Raw genomic sequence first — 23,100 nt, 5'->3', positions numbered from 1 at the left:
GCCAAGTAAACCGTTTACGTTGACATCTCTTAAATGTCTTTATGTTAAACAGTTATTATTCTCATTAAAGAGGTGAAATGCAAATGATGACACGGGACAAAAGATGGAAAATTCTTTGAAGATGTGATACACTGGAAAAACGCACAGAAACACTCCACTCTCTCTAGCCACCTTGTGAATCTGCACTGAAATACTGCTGGGAGTGATCTTATATACTGGTCGTGCAGGCAGGTTCCTATTGGTTGCTATGGAGGTTGCTAACCTCTGACAACTGTGGTAGGAGAACTCTGATTGGCTCTGATGCAAAAGAAGGGCGGAGAAAGTATTCGTGAATAATCGTAATACGAATATTCGCGATAGCGAATATTCGTCAACATAAAAGGATCGCCTCAGCTTAGCTACTCGGCCCAGGGTCTCTAATCATACCAGCAATGCTTTTAGACGTCGATAGAGATCACTAGGATGTGATCTGTTTTAAAAATAAATTTGAAAAAATGCGAATATTCGTAATAGCGAATTTTGGCCGTGATATTCGAGTTATTCGCGAATAATCGAATATGCAATATTCGTAACGAATATTCGCAATACGAATATTCGTGAGCAACACTAGTGACTAGCAATGGTCTGATTTCCTCTGCGGGTCCTCTCATGGATGTCTGGTGGATCCTATTTCCTAGGGGGGAGTCTCCTTGTATAAATCCAGCAAATGCTAGTGGTGGTTTTACTCTGCTTCTACATACACCCCAGACAAGGTAAAAGAAGAGGGGGAAGGAGAGAAATGCCCAGATAGTGTGGTATATCTTTAAAAAGGTTTTAATTAATAAAAACACAGTAAAGTTAACACTCATGCTGCGTACACACGGTCGTTTTTCGGCATGTTCTGAAAAACTGAATTTTTTTTTTTCGAACATGCTGCATTTTTTAACGACGTTTTAAACAATGTCGTTTTTCAGGTTGTAAAAAATGATCGTGTGTGGGCTTAAACAATGTGAAAAACCCACGTATGCTCAGAAGCAAGTTATGAGACGGGAGCGCTCGTTCTGGTAAAACTGGCGTTCGTAATGGAGTAAGCACATTCATCACGCTGTAACAGACAGAAAAGCGCGAGTCGTCTTTTACTAACACAAAATCAGCAAAAGCATCTGAATGGAACTTCACCTTTATAGTGCCGTTGAACGTGTTGTACGTCACCGCGCTTTGCTAGAGCATTTTTTTTTTACGATCGTGTGTGGGCAACGTCGTTTTAATGATGAAGTTTGAAAAAAAAAAAAATTTCTAGAGGCTGAAAAACGATCGTGTGTATGCGGTATCACATTTGTTTGTAGTAAAGCAAGTAAAAAAAAAAAAAAAAACAGCCAATCCTGATGCATATCGTCACAGGTCATGTGACTTCATCAGGGATTAAAGGCTAACAAGTGAGGTTTTCCTAAATAGGCTAGTAGTGACAGATTAGCGGAGGTCTGCCGCGAGTTATCGCGGGATTTAGAAAGAACTTGCTTCTTTCTAAATCCCGCGATAACTCGTGGCAGACCTCCGCAATGTCTCCTGGGAACAATGACAAAAGCTCCCAGGAGACATTGCGGCATCGAGGAAGTGAAGGAATACCCGCACACTACCAGATGAATCCATATACAGGATCTTCCCACACTTTTTTCCACAGGACTTGACCCCTGTATAGGGGGTATAGTTATTCTGATTCCTATATCCCTTTGTTTCATCTCTGTGTATCATCTGAGGCTGTTCACTTCACTGGGTATATGTGAGGGTTTACTTCCACTTTAAGGGCTCATTTACACTTGGCAGTCAGTTGAGCTACAATTTTTCACCACCCATTGCCAACCCCGTAAACTAATGTGGTGCCTAGAATAAGTTGTACCCATGCCCTGCCTGTGATGCTTTGCTTCATGGCTGCAGCAACAATTACACCTCTTATTGTGTTTGGGGGCAGTACTGCCACCATACACCACCCCATTCAAATTGCTGAGGGTGATCCACAACCGTTTGGCAAATTGCTAGGCTCATCGTTGTGGTGCAGTATTACCATTTAAAAACTCTATCCAGCTGTAAAAAAAAACAAAAAAAAACAGTATCACCTCCTAAATGCCCCTGTACCACCCCATGAAAAACAATCCATCATTGATCACTTTTCAGAGACCAATGCAATTGTAAATAAGCCCTTAATGTTTGTTTAAACAAAGTAACAGAATCAATGAATGCCAAAATAGCTCCTGCCAAATGCAAATAAACCACAGATCAGTCAACTGATGAATATTCATCACTGATGTAAATCAGATTTGAATAAAACCTTACAATAATTCTAATGGAACATGATGCTCATCATTAATATTTACACATTTCTAAAAATGAAATCGTTGTGCTTTCAAAAGGTCATAACACCATGAATTTTGTTTAGGAAACTTAAATAATGCAGTTACAAAATCCATAAAATCTTCATACATTTAAAAAGAGAGCTATCTGGGCCTTTGTAATGTTACAAAACATTGTTTATTTAAATTCAGCATTCTTGCGAATTGCTTGGAAATTACCTGTTTATGTAAAAAAAAAAAGTTACTAAACTTTTATTTTATGTTTATTGTGACATAAATACAATTCAGTCTGATTTGATGTCCAATGTGGTAATTATAGAATACTCTACAGACAGGAACTTTAATTATTCAAGTAGCGCTCACTGTTAAAATTGAAGCTATTCGAGCTAACTGCACATTTCAAATTCAGCACATTTAAAGAAAAGGTAAAAGAGATTTAATTTACCAGGACTTACTCTTTTTTTAATTCTGTTCATTATAGCATTTTAAAGCAAATGTTGTTACTTGGAGTCCTATTTATTCTTTACACAGTGTTTATTTGCTAAATCTAATTGAACATCGTGCTGTATATGTGCACTGCCATTCGTATCATGCACAGATTCATTGGCTATGTAATTTGTTCTAGAAAATTCCCTGGAGGATTTTGGTTTGCGCTATGAAAAGCAATGAGATTACAAAGTATTTTGCCAATAGCCTGGGCTTTTCTGCTTGGAGATTCTTGGAAGGAATACCTTTTTATGACTGAATGTGTGGCCAATGGAGGAGATGAATGCTAATGCTATGTTAGTATTCTACACTCTATTCTACAGTACAGAAATTCCTTGACAGCACGGAAACTAATATGAATTTCATGGGTCCTACAATTAACATGGCAATTTCATGTGGCAGACAGTTTAATAATTTTTATGATTAGATTTAATAAATGGGAGTACCATCAAACCGGGTGCAAAGTTAAAAGCAGCCACTGAGAAGTGTCTCCACAGGTTCTAATGGCATCCTAAACTCCCTAGGAGCTCAACTGGAAAATGGCAGTGTATAGCTTCTATGATTGAGTGCTGTACTTCCTTCCCCCACCCCCTACTTTTCATTTTTTCTCGGCTAGTTGTAGTGTTGTACGTCACCACGTTTTGGACGGTCGGAATTTGGTGTGACAGTGTTTATGCAAGACAGCTTGAATGGAATTCCATCAGAAAAACTTACAGATGAAAATTCCGATCGTGTGTACAGGTCATAAGTTATTGTTTGTATCAATTTGACTTGCAGCACCACTTCAATTTAAATCAAATGCACAAAAGCGGTCTTATTTTTTGTCACACACACAACACAATCATTTCTGTACTTTTTTATAATCCTTTTGTGTTTGCCTCCCCTTTTGTCATCTACTACTTTGTCAAGTGTTTGAAACTACAGAAAATACTTTTGGGTATGAAACTCATTCCAAAGGCTCGATTTTCTAATAGCAAATACACGATTTACTTTGCAAGAAAAGTTGAACTTTGCAAGATAATTTTTCCCAGAGTCTAGTGAAATTTTATTTTTAAATTCCCTTGCAAAGTTCAACTTCCTTTACAAAGTGAACAGTCTGTTTGCATTTAGTAAACTCCTAAGTATCAAAGCAAAAATGTCAGCAACTCAAATCAATTTATAACTCGTTAAAGAAAAATTTCACATGGACAGGACAATTCTTAGAACACCACAAAAAATCCATAGTACACAATTAGGCTGGTTAGCACAAAAATACCTAGGTATTGGTTGCATACATTTGTAAATGCACATAAACCCACACTTCTGCATCAAGGCACTAATGAAAAGTGTGGTCCCTAAAGCTGGCCATACATGTAAAGTATTCTCTTATTTATCCCAGCGGGCTGAATGATAGAAATCCATGGATTCTTTTACCCACGATAAAAAGCAAATATGGATCAGTCTCACCTTGCCAGCTATTGTATTCTAAAAGATGGCACCCACATGTATAACAATACCCGATCAGTGACTGCAGCTGATTGGCTGTAGTCACAGTTCTGCTGACATTTTTTCTGCCCAGCTCTTCAATTTCCCAGTTAAGGTTTGTTTTAGCTGGGTGGTGTTGGCAGGGCCACCCATGGCTTGAATTTTGGCCATCTGCAGGAATCAGCTCAAATTAAAGCTGGCTGGCTGAATTCTGAACTATCTGAGCTTTAAACCTGGGACAGTTTTAAAGTATAGTACAGTACAGTGTGTTTACCCACCATTTTCCTACCTATGCTGTATAAGACTGGTACAAAATGTGTGCAAGTACCTTTTTTTTAATCCATTTTGGTGTGGTCACACAATGCAGAAACTCTGGCTCTCCTGTGTCATAGAGCACTTGATAACCGAGCTGTATTCCAACAGCCAAAATGTCAAGTGAAACAATAAAAGTGAAATATTCCTTTAAATTTCGTACCTGGGGGGTGTCTATATATGCCTGTAAAGTAGCGCATGTTTGCCGTGTTTATAACAGTCCCTGCACAAAATGACATTTCTAAAAGGAAAAAAAGTAATTTAAAACTACTTGCGGCTATAATGAATTGACGGGTCCCTGGAGACCTTCAAGTCTGGTATGGATATTAAGGGGAACCCTGCGACAAAATAAAAAGATGGTGTAGGGTTCCCCCCAAAAATCCATACCAGACCCTTATCCGAGCACACAACTTGGCAGGCCGCAGGAAAATAGGGGGGATGAGAGAGTGCCCCCCCTCCTGAACGTACCAGGCCACATGCCCTCAACATGGGGAGGATGTCCTCATGTTGATGGGGACAAGGGCCTCATCCCCACAACCCTTGCCCTGTGGTTGTGGGGGTTCTGAAGGCCGAGAGCCTCCTATGAGGCGGTATTGTTCGTAGTGGCGGGTTGGACTCATAGAAGGATTACGGCGCTGGAATTTTTATTTTTATTTAAAAAAAAGGACTTGTCCCAACTTTGTGTGTGTGTTTTTCCTTTCTCACTTTTTTGGGTGAAATGGTAAGGGTACAATGTACCCCGTTACTAATTCACATAGTGGGGGCAAGGGTTGTGGGGATGAGGCCTTTGTCCCCATCAACATCCTCCCCATGCTGAGGGCATGTGGCCTGGTATGGTTCAGGAGGGGGGCCCTCTCTCGCCCCCCCTCTTTTCCTGAAGGGTCTGGTATTGATTTTTGGGCGGAACCCCCACGCCATTTTTTTTTATTTGCTGCAGGGTTCCCCTTAATATTCATACCAGACCGAAAAGGCCTGGTAATGGACTGGGGGGGGGGCATGTCGTTTTTTTAAATTACTTTTATCTGTATTTCCAGGACCCGACAATTCATTATAGCCGTGAGTAGTTTTAAATTACTTTTTTTTATTTTTTTTTTAGAAATTTAATTTTGTGTAGGGACTGTTATAAATAGGGTTGTCCCGATACCACAAGTACCGATACTTTTTTTCATCTACTCGCCGATACCGATTACAGATACTTTTTTTTAAATGTCTCCATGTGTCCCCCAAATGCAGCCATGTGTCCCCAAATGCAGCCATGTCCCCAAATGCAGCCATGTCCCCAAATGCAGCCATGTCCCCAAAGAGAAAGCCAATCAACTAGGCGGCGGGGGAGGGCTTGGCTTTCTCTTTGGGGACTACATGGTGGCAGCAGCTCTCCGCCCCCTCTCCACCCACTCTCCGCCCCCTCTCGACCCGCTCTTTGAAAAAATAGTTTCGGTGAAGCATCGGGAGCATTTGCGCGAGTACAAGTATCGGGATCGAGACAACCCTAGTTATAAACACGGGGGAAATGCGCTACTTTACAGGCATACTATAGACACCCCCCAGGTATGAAACTTAAAGGAATATTTCACTTTTATTGTTTTACTTTAAGCATTATTAAAATCGCCGTTCCCGAAAAAAACTGACATTTTTAAAACCTTTTTTTATGAATTGATACATGTCCCCTGGGGAAGGAACCAGGTCTCCAAAAACTTTTTATGACAATAACTTGCATATTTTTAAAAATTAGCACTTTTGATTTTTCCCATAGACTTTTAAAGGGTATTCCACGGCTTTCGAATTTGCCGCGAACACCCCAAATTGTTCGCTATTCGGGGCAGGAACGGGTGAACAGCCAATGTTCGAGTCTAAGTCATGTAACATAAAGCTCATCCCTAGTCACTAGTAACAGACCCTCCTAAGCAATTTCTGGAACATTCTTCTAGAGACAGGCAGAAGCAATCAGCCCCCAGGTTTAGGGATGAACCTGATTAGCGCTAACTAGTATATTTCAGCTCAGCTGGTTTCAGCAAATCCATTCTCTAAATTTAGCCAGCCCGGGGCACTACACTTGTGTGTAGCCTTTACTACCACTTTAAAGTTACAGCCACACATAGTCACTCCATGCGACATTGCTTGGTCAATTAGCACTGCCACATGGACAATCTATAGCCCTATGTAAGATTTGACTCCAACAACTTGCAGTTTAAAGGTACAGCCACACATTATCACTCCATGTTCCAGCACTGGGTCAATCAGCTTTGCCACAAGCATAGTTTATAGCCCTGTGTAAGCTATGAGTCCAGCATCTCTCAGTTTCGCAATCATACTACTAAATACTGTTTTTCTTTATCTGCTGATAAAATGTGTTAAGTTACTGTTTTATTAGAACAAGTTTGTAAATAATTCTAGGTTACAAAAGAAAATATATTTTCAACTGACCCAGTCACTAATTTATGCAATCACATCCAAAACAGTACCACAACAAAATGTTTTTTGTATTGGTTTTGTAATGCTTTATTTATCAGGACCTAGAAATGACTTTACAAACTTGTTCTAATAAAACAACACCATAACACATTTTATTTGTATTGGATTTCCTCTGATAACACAAGGTTTTTGCTAAACTCTTTAATCTAATAATTTATATTTTTCTGCTGCGCAATGATTGGGTACACGATTGCTACACAATTTGGGTACATGATGTTTTTTCCAAAACATGGTGCAATACTGAAAGTTGCATATAAAATATTGCCTGGGGTTATTTTCTCTGGTTTTGCCAACATTTCTTCTTGCCCACTCATTCTTGAAATTTAGGGTCATTTTTTTATATTAGCCAACAGCTAAGCCAACTCAAAAAAACAACAATATTAGCCAATTGAAAATATTAATATTTACACATTTTTCACAGCTGCTATCTAGCGATTGATAGAGAGCTGTAACATGAGACAGGGAACAATAAAGTGCTTCCAACAATCTCTATGCCCAGGTTCTGTTAGATGAGATACCATGAGGAATAGCAAGAGCTACTTTAAAAAAAATGTAGCCCAGTGCAAAAGTCTCTGCCCTGTCACTTTCTATTACACCAGTTACTATCAGAAAGTATTCTAGTTACAATGATTGAGAGAAGCACAATCACTGCTGGCTAAAAGTGGAAAAAATACACAATAAAATATTATGAAGTATTCCAAATTATATTTTATATTATATACTGTATATATTATAATATTTACCTGACAATAAATACATTAATATTAAATAATGAGCATATAAAATAAATATTTAACTTAATAAAAACTTTTTACAGTGCTTCTTGAAGACAGGAAATGACAGCGGTAAGCATCCATGCTTCCCTTTGTCATTTCAAAAGCCTAAATTGAAAATATTATATTTTATTCTGAACGAAAAGTACAGCAGCGTTATGCATTGTTAAAATACAAATATGGGAACTAATCTGCTTGTAATCCAGGCACCCATGGCAGACAGGAGAGCAAGATCATCAAACCTGCAGCTTGATCAAAAACATGCTTCCAGTCTGCCGATTGAACGCTGAAGGAACAGCAGGAAAGGGATACGGTCATCCCTCTGCTCCATATGGCAGCATGTTCACTGTCAGTAAATGTGTATGCAGCAGGTGCTGATTAGATCCTAGTGCTTTCCACACTCCCAGAACAACATCTCCCCTGGATTCAGAGACAGGCACAGACAGATTTTGCAAAAGTGTCTCTCATACTTTCTAAAAGTGGTGCAGCCTGTGCCAAAATTAATGTCTAAAATTCATACTTGAATTAGGCACAGGCTGTGGCACCCTTGGAATGCTGCAAGTCTTCACTTCCTGATTCCCTTACTGAAGATGGTGGCGGCAGCACCCCAGAGCCAACAGACAGATTGGCGTTGGCTGCCGACATTGCAGGGACCCTGGACAGGTAAGTGTCCATATAAAAAAAAAAAAATCAGCAGCTGCAGTATTTGTAGCTACTGACTTAATATTTTTTTTTTGGCGGAACTCCGCTTTAACCACTTGACAACTGGGCACTCAGGGCCAGATTCTTGTAGAATCTGCGGCGGCGTAGCGTAAGCCATTTACACTATGCCGCCGCAAATTACTGGAGCAAGTGCCCTATTCTCCAAGCACTTGCTCCGTAATTTGCGTCGGCGTAGTGTAATTGGCCTGGCGTAAGGCCGCGTAATTCAAAGGGGGCGGCTTGTATTTAAATTAAGCGCGCCCCCACGCCGATCGAACTGCGCATGCGCCAGGCGGAAAAATAGCCCAGTGCGCATGCTCCAGCTCACGACTGAAAACGTCAATGACGCTGACATGAGCGTCATTGACGTAAAGTCGTATTCGCGAATGACTTACGAAAACGACGTAAACGACGAAAAAAGCCGACGCTGACCTGACGCCATACTTAACATGGCATACGACGGACCTACGTAAACTTGCCCCTCATTATAGCAGGGGCAAGTTTACGCTTACGGAAACGTCGTCGCGTACGTTCCGGAATCTCGCGTAACTAGCTAATTTGCATAGACGACGTGGAAAACGACGATGCGGCACCTAGCGGCGGGAAAAAAAATTGCATTTAAGAGCCTTACGCATGTCAGATCTAATGGGTATCTATGCGTAACTGATTCTAAGAATCAGTCGCATAGATACCCTGGGCCAGATTAGGACTTACGACGGCGCAAATGGCGTTGCGCCGTCGTAACGCCTTTGATAATCTGGCCCTTAAACCCCCTTAATAACCAGACCAATTTTCAGCTTTCGGTGCTCTCACAATTTGAATGACAATTACTCAGTCATACAACACTGTACCCAAATGAAATGTTCATCCTTTTTTTTCACACAAATAGAGCTTTCTTTTGGTGTTATTTAATCACCGTTGGGTTTTTTATTTTTTGCGCTATAAGAGAAAAAAGACTGAAAATTCCAAAAAAAATCAAAATTTTGTGTTTCTGTTCTAAAATTTAGCAAATTAGTATTTTTTCTTCATAAATTTTGGCCAAAATGTATACTGCTACATATATTTGGTAAAAATAAGTACAGATTGGTGTATATTATTTCTTCTTTGTGAAAGTTATAGAGTCCACAAGCTATGGTGCCAATATCTGAAAATTGATCACACCTGAAGTACTTACGGCCAATCTCATTTCTTGAGACCCTAATGCTGCGTACACACGGTCGTTTTTTGTGATGAAATAAAACAACGTTTTTCATCATGAAAAAAACGACATTTTTCTAACTTCATCATAAAAAACTACGTTGCCCACACACCATCGTTTTCTGAAAATGCTCTAGCAAAGCGCGGTTACGTACAACACGTACGACGACACTCTGTTCCATTCTAGATCCCGTCTCATAACTTGCTTCTGAGCATGCGCGGCTTTAAAACATTGTTTAAAATGTCGTTTTAGCCCACGCACGATCATTTTTTATGACACAAAAAATTACATTTTGAAAAACGACATAAAAAATTTAAGCATGTTCGAATTTTTTTGGGTAATTTTTTAGAAGACAAAAAACTATGTGAAGCCCACACACGATCATTTTAAATGACATTTTTAAAAACGTTGTTTTATTTCATCACAAAAAACGACCGTGTGTACGCATAACATGCCAGAAAAGTATAAATACCCCCCAAATGACCAATTTTTGGAAAGAAGACATTCCTTTCCAGGTATTTAGAAAGAGGCATTGTGAGTTTTTTGAAGTTGTCATTTTTTCCCACAATTCTTTGCAAAATCAAGATTCTTTTTCTTTTCTTTTCACCAAATTTTCATATTAGCAGGTTATTTCCCACGCACAGCATATGCATAGCACAAATTACACCCCAAAACACATTTTTCTATTCCTCCTGAGTATGGCGATACCACATGTGTGAGACTTTTACACAGCGTGGCCACATACAGAGGCCCAAAATGCAGGGAGCACCATCAGGCATTCTGGAGGACCCAGACCAATTCTGACATTAGTCTCCTACATGTAAAAATCATCATTTATTTGCTTGAAAATTACATAGAACATTATATATGCTTTTTTAGCAAAGGCCTTAGAGAATACAATGGTGGTCGTTGCAACTTTTTATCTCGCACTGTATCTCGCAGCAATTTTTCTAACGTGTTTTTTACAACAAAAAAATTTAGTTTTGTGCTTAAAAAAAAACAAATCAGTAAAGTTAGCCCAATGTTTTTACATAATGTGAAAGATGAAGTTACGCTGAGTAAATAGATACCCAACATGTCACCCTTCAAAATTGCACATGCTCGTAGAATGGCGACAAACTTTGCTACTTAAAAATCCCCATAGGCGACGCTTTAAATATTTTTACTGGTTATATGTTTTTAGTTACAGAGAAGCTCTAGGGCCAAAATTATTGCTCTCACTCTAACGTTCGCAGAGATACCTCACGTGTGGTTTGAACACCGTTGAGCGGGACTTGCGTATGCGTTCTCTTCTGCATGCGAGCACACGGGGACAGGGGCGCTTTAAAAAAATATATATTTTATTGTTCATTTTACTTTATTTATTTTTAGTTTGACATGTTTTTTCGCAAAAAATAATTTTTTTGACCACTTTTATTTCTATCACGATTGTAATAGGAATATGGCATGACAGGTTCTCTTTACAGTGATATGTGGGGTCAATAAGACCCCACATCTCACCTCTAGGCTGGGAAGTCTGAAATAAAAAAAAAATTGAAAAATAAAACAATCCTGGCTTTGATCGTAGCTTTGAGTCGGTAGAAGCACTGGAGGATGGCGGGAGGGGGGTTGTCCCCTCTTGCCTCCCGTAAGAACGATCAAGCGGTGGAACAGCCACTAGGATTGTTCTTTTGGTGCAGGGAATCACCGGCTGAAAAAGCTAATATCTGAATGATGCCTGTAGCTGCAGGCATCATTCAGATATCCCCACACAAAGTCAAGGACGTCATATGATGGCCGGTGGGCAGGAAGTGGTTATTGCGGAGTATTGCAGGGTTTAGTGGAATATTGCAGGGTATTGCAGAGTATTGCAGGGTATTGCAGGGTATTGCAGGGTTTTGCAGGGTATTGTGGTGTATTGCAGAGCATTGCGGGGTATTGCGGTGTATTGCCGAGCATTGCCGAGTGTTGTGGGGTATTACAGAGTATTGCGGAGTAGTGCGGGGTATTGCAGAGTATTGAAGAGTATTGCAGGGTATTGCAGAGTGTTTCAGGGTATTGCAGAGTGTTGCAGAGTATTGAAGAGTATTGCAGAGTATTGCAGAGCATTGCGGGGTATTGCCGAGCATTGCGGATTATTGCCGAGTATTGTGGGGTATTGCGGAGTAGTGCAGGGTATTGCAGAGTATTGCAGGGTATTGCAGAGTATTGCAGAGTGTTGCGGGGTATTGCAGAGTGTTGCGGGGTATTGCAGAGTGTTGTGGGGTATTGCAGAGTGTTGCGGGGTATTGGAGAGTATTGGAGAGTAAGCAGAGTATTGCAGGGTATTGCAGAGTATTGCAAGGTATTGCAGAGTATTGCGGGGTATTGCAGAGTATTGCACAGTATGGGGCAGAGTATTGGGCAGGGATGGCTTATCATGGAGGGATGGATGGCTGGATCTGTGACTGCAATGGTCACAGATCCAGCCCACAGCCCTCCGATCTCTCCCCTATCCTCTCACACTGTACCGATCGGTACAGAGAGGGGAGGGAGGAACCGTCGTCATCACATGATGCCGGTTTGTTTACAAGGGATCGCTCCGTCATTGGACGGAGCGATCACGTGGTAAACCGCCGCTATCAGCGGCGATTTACCGTGATCCGTTATGCGCCGGGTCTTCTGGACCTCTGGAAGTCAGCTAGTCAATCAGAGGAGAGAGAGGGGTCTGAATGGACACAGGAAGCTGTCAATCGATCGGCTCGGGTGCCCCCATAGCAAGCTGCTTGCTGTGGGGGCACTCAACAGGAGGGAGGGGCTAAGAGCACAGAAGATGGACCTGAGAAGAGGATGATCCGGGCTGCTCTGTGGAAAACCACCACACAGGGTAAGTATAACATGTTTCTTATTTTTATAGAAAAGAAAAATTAGACTTTACAATCACTTCAACAAGAGGGATTAATGTGAGAACTGCACTGTAGCTTTACTGAATCCACCCCCCCCCCTCCCCACACCCGGTATGTAGGGGGGCTCTTGGGAGTCAAGGCAGCAGCATTGTTTTGAACAGAGAGGAGTCGGGATAGGCAGAGTTCGGAATTGAAGAACTGACACTTCAGCCTGCTGTTTTTCAACATGTAAAGGAGAAAGGGTAAGTGCCAATTGTTCAGAAATAAGGGAACGATCCTTTAACTGTTCATTGAATTGACTGTCAGTTCAGTTTACTAAAAAGATTTCAGTACATTTGGAAGATTTGGCTGCTAGACTATTTTTATTCCTGACTGTCATAAATGTATTTTTCCAGTCTTTTCATAAAACTGCAGATGATCAATGCACAAGATACAAGGCACATCACTGAAGCATTTGGTTATAAAATATTAATGAGGCACTGGTTCCTAGTTAATTATCAGGTGGAATTCTCCTTCATTTAAAAAGAAAAAGTGTTTCCTCAACATTGTACAGCTGACAGGTGAACTTTAAGCAATTACTTAATTGGCTGGGTTAGGTCAGATAAGCAGCAATAAGGAAGACTTGTTTTTGCTGCAAGGTCAGAAAGTACCAGTTTCTCCTCCAAGATGATCCTGGAGATAATTTAAATGCATTAAGTAATGCATACATTCCAGAGCAAATGTTAAGAAAAAATAAATAAATTGTACATTCTGTCATACTGGAAGCATGACTATAAAATCAAGTTAGGATATTGTTACTTTATTGCCAGAAAATGTACATCTGTGTGATCATGGTAACAGTCTAATATGTGCAAATATATTGTAAAGTAAACGTGTGTGCATGCTGAAGTCCTCAATATGTAGATGAACTCCTTCTGGCAAACTTGAATACCATTAGTTCTTGGCATATCAATCATGGCTTATCTCTTGGGAGATGCAGGAAGGGAGATATGCAGTTTTTTGCATTTTTTCACCTCTAGGATGTGTTTTTCATACTGGCACACCAAGTTATACAGTATATTTGCTTTATAAACAGCTCCATTTAGTGGCTCTAGTAGAGAATTACATCTCTACGACTCCTTTTGCATGGGTGGTCAGGGGTAGTAAAAACAAGTGGTTGGTTACTATTAATACCCATTAATAATGATTTTTAGTGTCATCAGGGCAGTTTTTTTTAAGCCTAATGAAAAATTATTACTTAAGTCTAGGTTCACATTGATGCGGTACTGGGAACCGTATGTAATATGGACCGGAATCGTACAGCTTTCCTGTTCAAATGACATGTGATTCTTTGCAGTGAAATCTGAGCCCATTAATTTTGTATGGGTTTAAATTGCACAGCAAAGGTATTGGTTTTGGGTATTAAAGCATTTTCATGAGTACGAGTAGCGGTTCAACCCTATTAACCCTTTAGGAGTATCTCACCAAAACTTATATTTCTATTGCACAGGGTGCCCAAAGTTTGATTTGTATCTTACATAGTTAGTCAGGTTGAAAAAAGACACAAATCCATCCAGTTCAACCACAAAAAAATAAACAAACAAAATAAAAAACATAGTACAATCCCATACATCCAACTCCATAACCACAGTTGATCCAGAGGAAGGCAAAAAAAACAGCAGAGCATGATCCAATTTGCTACAGCAGGGGAAAAAATTCCTTCCTGATCCCCCGAGAGGCAATTGGATTTTCCCCGGATCAACTTTACCTACAAATCTTAGTACTCAGTTATATTATGTACATTTAGGAAAGTATCCAGACCTTTCTTAAAGCAATCTACCGAGCTGGCCAGAACCACGTCTGGAGGGAGTCTGTTTCACATTTTCACAGCTCTTACTGTGAAGAAACCTTTCCGTATTTGGAGATGAAATCTCTTTTCCTCTAGACGTAAAGAGTGCCCCCTTGTCCTCAGTGTTGACCGTAAAGTGAATAACTCAACACCAAGTTCACTATATGGACCTCTTATATATTTGTACATGATGATCATATCCCCCCTTTTTCTCCTCTTCTCAAGAGTGAATAAATTCAGTTCCTCTAATCTTTCCTCATAGCTGAGCTCCTCCATGCCTCTTATCAGTTTGGTTGCTCTTCTCTGCACTTTCTCCAGTTCCCCAATATCCTTCTTGAGAACTGGAGCCCAAAACCAAACTGCATATTCCAGATGAGGTCTTACTAATGATTTGTACAGGGGCAAAATTATATCTCTGTCTCTGGAGTCCATACCTCTCTTAATACAAGAAAGGACTTTGCTCGCTTTGGAAACCGCAGCTTGGCATTGCATGCCATTATTGAGCTTATGATCTACCAAAACCCCCAGATCCTTCTCCACTATGGATTCCCCCAGTTGTACACCTCCTAGTATGTATGACGCATGCATATTCCTAGCCCCCAAGTGCATAACTTTACATTTATCAACATTAAACCTCATCTGCCACTTAGTCGCCCAATTAGACAGAGCATTGAGGTTGGCTTGTAAATTGGAGACATCCTGTAAGGATGTTATTCCACTGCATAGCCTGGTGTCATTTGCAAAGACAGAAATGTTAATTTTGATCTCAGACCCAATATCATTTATAAAGGTATTAAAAAGTAAGGGTCCCAGCACTGAACCTTGGGGTTCACCACTGATAACCTTCGACCATTCAGAGTAAGAATCATTAACCACGACTCTCTGAATTCTGTCTTTCAGCCAGTTTTCTATCCATTTACAGACTCATATTTCCAATCCTGTAGGCCTTACCTTACACATGAGCCATGTGTGGGGAACTGTATCGAACGCTTTTGCAAAATCCAAGTATACCACGTCCACATGACGTCCACAGCCATGACCAAGCACTAAATGTAAGTGCGAAACGCGTCGGCCATACTGTTTTTTGTTGGTTGCAGTGACTGTGTGTACGGTTGAAAAATAAAGACAACTTATTTTTAAGTGATTTTGGAGTGCGGCTATCCAGTTTTCATTCTTCTATTTGCTATACCACGTCCACAGCCACGCCTCTGTCCAAGGTTTTACTTACCTCTTCATAAAAAGAAATCAGGTTTGTCTGACAGCTTCTGTCTTTCATGAATCCATGCTGTCTGTTGCATAAAGTGGAGGTTCACACAAAAAATTAACCTCCGCTTTTTGGATCCCTCCCCTCTCCGGTGACACATTTGGCACCTTTCAGGGGGAGGGGGGTGCAGATACCTGTCTGAGACAGGTATTTGCACCACTTCCGGGTCTGATCTCCGCAGGGAATCCAGCCTGTGATGTCACTCCCCCCGCTGTCTTCTGGGAAACACTGTTCCCGGGAGAGAGCGGGGATCCTTGCGCATGCGCAGTAGGGAATCAGGCAGTGAAGCCATCAGGCTTCACTTCCTGATTCCCTCACCGAGGATGGCGGCGGAAGCAGCCGAGGACTGAGTGATTGCTCAGCCTTGGCTGCTGACATCGAGGGCGCGCTGGACAGGTAAGTATCCATTTTTTAAAAGTCAGCTGCTGACTTTAAAAAAAAAAAAAAAAAGTGGGTGGAAGTGGCCAGAGGTACCGGAAGTGACGTGAGAAGGTGCTGAAAACTCTGTTTTAATCATTTTGCTTGTTTTTACCTATTTTAATGTAAGAGTCCACCCATTAGTGCCTTTAATAAATTAATATGTGTATTATTTAAACGTACTGCACCATTGGAGGCATTCTTTTCTCTCTTGCCCCACTTTATATCCTTAATACTGGAGTATATCAGGGCGATTCTGTGAATGGAATATACGGTTTAAGGATTACTATAGGACACCACAATAGTTGTTCCAGAGCCAGAGAGGTCCCAATAGGATGCTAGGGAATAACTCTACATGAAGGTAAAAAGGAAATCTTTATTTGATGCAAGTTACTTCACTTTATGAGGTGAGAGTTCTGAGAGACTATTTCTACTGGATATCAAGACATTTTGATTGCAGTTGCTTTGTGGAGCACCATAAGGACTTATACCATTACATTCTAGTTCTCTTATATTTTTATATTCATCATTCTCAGATCCATTTTTATATTCACCCTTTGAACATTGATTTGGACTTTTGCTTGAAGAGTTTTTACATAGATTTATCGACTTTTTGGATTATACACGTTTATCATTCATCTTTTGCATTCTCCTTTATAAACACATTTTGGATTTTTATTCATCTTTTTGGGATTAATAATATTTAGTGTTTTTAGTGATAATACATTACTGCGCAAGAATCCGTGGAGGAACATATGTCCCATCAATTACTTTTCCTGTCATTTTAACTTGTTTCACAGGCACTCCGCTACAATATATATATTTTTCTATACATTTTTCCACCAAACTGGAGTTACCCTTTAAGAAACATATGAATTTCAACATCCCTACATCACTAGGAAATGTTTTTTCCCACAGGAGCACCAGGTCAAATATCAGCTATAGCTATATGCCATCTTCTATAAGTGGGAGCACTTCTGGCTCTGCACTCCAGCCAATGAACACAAGAAAATACTTAAAAAAAACACTACACCGACTTCAGATGACCTTGTTTATCCCTTCAGCTCTTTCTCCTTGTAACACGCGCTCGCTACCACTCTTACTTCTGACAGCTGTGTCCTCTATTCTTAAACTAACCCTCCTTCACCCTTCTTTTCCACCCAGCTTATATATATCAATCACGTTCACTTCTGTCCTCTACTTATGACTGCACTCACCAACTCCTGCCAATTCTAAAAATCCACACTCACAAAAAACTCCTGGACATTGGAGCATGTCCCTTCATATAAAAACGCACTCCGACATTACTTCCCTTACCCTTCCGCTTCTCCTAACCTCTAAATATATATCCCCAAACCCTGGGCCTCCATTTAACTGTACTCAATGCACCCATTACCCTGCACCCTCTTGCTGCAGCTGCAATCCTCACAATTTAGTTCCCATTCTCTTCTTCCCAAGACCAGACTCCCTTTCTCTTCATGGACTGGCCAAGCATGTCTCCAAACCCTATTGAGCATCTGTGGAGCATTCTCACATGGAAGGTGGAGGAACACAAGGTCTCTAACATCCACCAGCTCCCTGATGTCGTAGTGGAAGAGGACTCCAGTGGCAACCTGTGAAGCTCTGGTGAACTCTGTGCCCAAGAGGGTTAAGGTAGTGCTGGAAAATAATGGTGGCCACACAAAATATTGACACTTTGGGCCCAATTTGGATATTTTCACTTAGGGGTGTACTCACTTTTGTTGCCAGCGATTTAGACATTAATGGCTGTGTGTTGAGTTATTTTGAAGGAAAAGCAAATTTACACTGTTATACAAGCTGTACACTCACTATTTTAAATTGCAGCAAAGTGTCATTTCTTCAGTGTTGTCACATGAAAAGATATAATAAAATATTTACAAAAATGTGAGGGTGTACTCACTTTTCTGAGATTCTGTATATATACAGTGATTAGCAAAATGATCCTGCTGAAGCACTAACTGTGTGGTGTAATGGACAGGGAACTGGGAGCACAGCAGCAGGTGCAGGAGAAAGAGGGATCCAGATGGACTCCTTACTTACTGGCTTCATCCCTGTGAGGCAAAGGCAACGGCAGCAGCAGCAGTAGACAAGCATGAGCAGTAAGAAAGAGGGTTAGGGTGCTGGTGGGGAGGAGGAGGAGGAGGAGGAAGTGGGCAAAGCTTCATCCAGGAGATTTCACCCCTTAAAAGTCCTAGGAGCTGTACAAAGGTGGGGTGAGATTGTTGAGGAAAATGAGGTCCTCTGCTAGAATTTTGTGGCTAATGGGGTAATTCGTGCTGTAATGCCTCCACAAGGACCCTAGGATCTGTTCCATGAAGGAGAGGGACCCTTGCTGAATGGCCACCTCTTTGCATCCCCGATACAAGGAGACAATAGCAGATCTCATGCTACCATGTCATATGTGCCACCTAGAACAAGTGCTGTGGAAGAACCTATTGGCTGCATTTCCAGTTAGTGGCAGAATCCCATATACAATGTGTCTCTGACCTTCACATCACAGAAAGGTGGAGCAGCAGTGGTGGTGACTGCCTCATCAATGCTTTTGAGTCACTTTTCCAAGCACAGCAGACAGGCTCAGTTGTAGGAAGCAGTAACAGACCTGAATCATATGATTGCAGACAACTGAGGGTCCAAAGCATATTCAGACACTTTTGAAATAAGGAACCTATAGACCAGTGTTTCCCAACTCCAGTCCTCAAGGCACACCAACAGATCATGTTTTCAGGCTTTCCATTATTTTGCACAGGTGATTTGATCAGTTTCACTGCCTTAGTAATTACCACAGCCGTTTCATCTGAGGGAAATCCTGAAAACATGACCTGTTGGTGTGCCCCGAGGACTGGAGTTGAAAAACACGGCTATAGACTGTCAAGGAGTGTTCAGGTTGGACCACTGGTCGGAGCTTGTACAGTATACCCAGTGCTTTTGGCTAGTCTTGTGGCAGTGTGCCGGAAGGACATTCAGCACAGCTGTTTTTTTTTTTTTTTGGGGTCTCCCAACATGATGGATCAGCTCTCTTTTATAAAAATAAACCAGTCCTTGATCAGCAAGGATTACAAAATGTCTGCAGCTGCTGTTACCTATAAAATGTTTCCTTGTAGTCTATACCCACCAAAAATGGTACCTTTAGATTATTACCATCTACAGCCTCTGTTGCTTGCCTGTCACCCTTATCTTTAGCCAACATTTATGGACTGCTACCATTACCAGCTCTAAGTGCAGTACTACCAAATGTGGACCTATCAATACTGTACACCATTACACGAATCACATGCTCAAGTAATGATACAAGTGCTCTTGGTCAATAGAAAAACATTACTACAAGACTGAGGCATAGGTTGGTGAAGTTAAAATAAGAAGCCTTTTGCATAAGGGACCAATCCAGGAGCTGGGAGAGGCATGTTCCCAACAAATCATTGAAGATACATAACAGCAGCAATGTCATTGTGCATGGCTGAAAGATTCCATCTTTATACCTGGCAGCTGAGATTCTGACTTTCTGAGTAATCTGGTATCACCTGAAGAATTTGGGTATAAGCGTTTGTGATGGCACTTTGAGAAAAAACGTGATTGGTAGACAACAGCACCAAGTTGCCAACCTTTAACTCAGGGGACAGGCTACAATGGGATACAGAAGATTGGCACAGTCTTTTAGATATGAGAAAAGTTTTGGACTACTGTGTAGGCACCAGGGGCAAGACAAGCTGGAGAATGAGCAGAGCTTCAGATGGTATCCACTTACGCAACAGAAGAGTGAAACTCTGGATGAGGAACGTGGACAATTATTATGGGAAAATTCTTCCCAAGGCAAATGGGATGCCAATGTTATTTGTTTATCTATAACAAAGCACTGGAAGAAATTCTCTAGGGAGAAATAATACGCTCTAATTTTATTTTCAGGATATAAAAAAATTGTTGTCTCTGGAATGGGGGTAAGGGGTTGTGGCTTTGAGGTGTTAATACGCAATATTTTGACAGTTCCAAAACACCAAACACAGCTTTTAAGGCCCCTTCCACACGGGGCGGATCTGTTCAGCGGGAGATCTCTTCGTTGATCTCCACTGAGCTGGCAGTTTTCAGGTCCCTCTCTGTTCACTGAATGTGGAGGGGCTTATCAAGCGCTTTTCATCAGATCTCACCCGATCCGATCTGCCAGGACAGATGGCGACTGATTTTCACGGATCGGATGTCAGCTGACATGGTCACCGCTAACATCTGACACTCCATAGACTTGCATATAGCGCCCGTTCAGGTTCACCAAAAAAACTGACAGGTGGACCTGAACGGTCCGCTCGTGTGAACGGGGCCTAAGGCTTCTCCCATGCATGCAATCTCATGGGTTGGGTTTTTTCTATGTCACTCTCAAAGAACCTCTCCTTTTTTGCATTGGTACTCGTCCCCAATGACAGTGCCATGCCCTTTCATTTCCCTCTGCCTATTAGCCTTGAAAATGGCTAGACTTCAAGGGGGGTTCAGATTTAAATTCACAATTTTATGATGTTAGAAAGTGGGTTTGATAAATGCCCTGCCAAATCAAACAGACACATACCCTCATCCCTATTATCTGGATTGTGACGACGTACATGTATGATTAGTATAAAATGTGCTAATTTCTCAGGCCATTCACTCATTTATGGGTAGGGGACCTGCATTTGTCCTAAGTGTAAATGTGAGTTATGCCGTGTACACATGGTCGGAATTTCCGACAAGAAAAGTTTGATGTGAGCTTTTGGAAATTCCCACTGTTTGTAGGCCCCATCGGACCTTTTCTGTCGGAATTTCCGACAGAAAAAATTTGAGAGCTGGTTCTCAAATTATCCGATCGTCTGTATGGAATTCCGACACGCAAAAAAACGCATGCCCAGAATCATTAAACTTCATTTTTCTCGGCTCGTTGTAGTGTTGTACATCACTGCGTTCTTGGCGGTCAGAATTTTGTGCGACCGTGTGTATGCAACACAAGTTTGATCCAAAATTCTGTTGGAAAAAAATCCACGGTTTTCATGTCGGAGATTCCGATCGTGTGTACGCGGCATTAGAGCCATACTCAACAACAAAGGACCCTTTACACTGTAAACAACTAACAGAATAAATCTAATATACTGTATAAAGCAAGTTGTAGGTTCTAATTCAGCAAGGTCTTTCTCCTTATTACATGTGTATACTATAAGTAAAATACTGATATCATATAGAAACAATGTTTTTTTAGCTTCTTGGCACACTGCTAGATGGCATCTTGGATTGCATTTTGTGCATACATCCAAAAAATAACACAAATGTTAAGACTGTGTATTTCTAGAAGTTAATGTTGTTAAAATTGGTAATTAACCACTTCAATACCAGACACTTATACACCTTCCTGCCCAATCCAGTTTTCATTTTTCATCGCTGTCGCAATTTGAACAATTGCGAGGTCATGCTATACTGATTTTTTTTAATAATTTTTGTTTAGAGCTTTCTTTTCGTGGTATTTGATCACCTCTGTGGTTTTTATGTTTTGCGCAATTTCGAAAAATTTGTTTCTGTTAATTATTTTTTGTAAATAAGGGTGTTTTCTTCTTCAATGGTGGGCACCGATATGGCTGCACTGACGGGCACTAATAAGGCGGCACCGATGGGCACCAATGAGGTGGCACTCATAGGCGGCACTGATGGGCACCAATAGGCGGCACTGATGGGCACCAATAGGCGGCACTGATGGGCACCAATAGGCGGCACTGATGGGCACCAATAGGCGGCACTGATGGGCACCAGATAGAAGAAGATCCTGGACTGCCGCATTCCTAAAAACAATGGCCCGGATTCAGGTACGATTTGCGCATTATTTGCGGAGGCACACGTCAACGATTTTGCCCTACGCCCCAGCAAATAATTTGCGCTGCCCTCGATTCACGGAGCTGTGGCTCCGTAAATTGCAAGGGCGCGCCGGCAAAATTGCCCGGCGTAAGCGCGCGCAATGTAAATGATCCCGCCGGGGGCTGGAATCATTTAAATTAGGCGCGCTCCCGCGCCGAGCGTACAGCGCATGCTCCGTCGGGAAACTTTCCCGACGTGCATTGCGGCAAATGAAGTCGCAAGGACGTCATTTGCTTCAAAGTGAACGTGAATGGCGTCCAGCGCCGTTCACGATTCACTTACGCAAACGACGTAAAATTCGAACGTCGCGACGCAGGAACGCCGGGTATCCTTTAGCATTATACAAAAATGTGAAGTAGCGCTAAAAAACTGAAAGGCCTTCAAATACCAGAAGGCTATGTGAAAGTCCAATGTCAATCAAAAATGTGTTACACAAATAAGTGAAAGAACAAATGGTTAATAGTCCAAATTTGCATCAAATTTAGAGTGTGACACCCCAATGTGAAACAAAGGAGAAAAAAATCTGGCTCCAAATGGAAAATGCAACTTGCTGACCCTTACCGCAAAGGAAGGTCCTAACGGACCTAGTCAAGCAGAAATCCCTGGGTATGTTGTAGTAGAACTTGTCTGTTAAGACGATCCCTCCAGGGGTCACAAATCCACCAATAAAGCAACCAGAAGGGAAAAAAAACTCATATAGTGTGAATCCGTGTGGTAAAAACACATAAGTGAATCCCCCAGTGACTGGCAACAGACAGTGTGAACATAAGAAACCACCACCGGTACACACACTGACCCTTACCAGAGCATGGGATCCATCAGGATCAGTCAGAGCAGAGGGGATGTAAACAGTGAGCAGTAATGGGACGTCTCAGCCAATGGTAAAACGGAAGAATCGGCAGGTCCAATATGTATGAGGAGGAGATAAAAAACTCACATAGCGTGATAACGTAGAAGTATTTAATAAAAAAGCAGTAACACTTACAGTTAAATAACAAGGTGTCAGCAGAGATAAAGAAAGCCGGCCGGCGTGTCAGAACGAAGGTCCTCAAATCGCGGTGACGTCAGCACGTCGCCTCCCAACGTTTCGTCTACTCTAGACGTGGTCACGGGAAT

Source organism: Rana temporaria, chromosome 4 (assembly GCF_905171775.1).
Source record: "Rana temporaria chromosome 4, aRanTem1.1, whole genome shotgun sequence".
Lineage (NCBI taxonomy): Eukaryota > Metazoa > Chordata > Amphibia > Anura > Ranidae > Rana > Rana temporaria.
The sequence above is the reverse complement of the archived record's forward strand: the minus strand, read 5'-3'. Positions refer to the sequence as shown.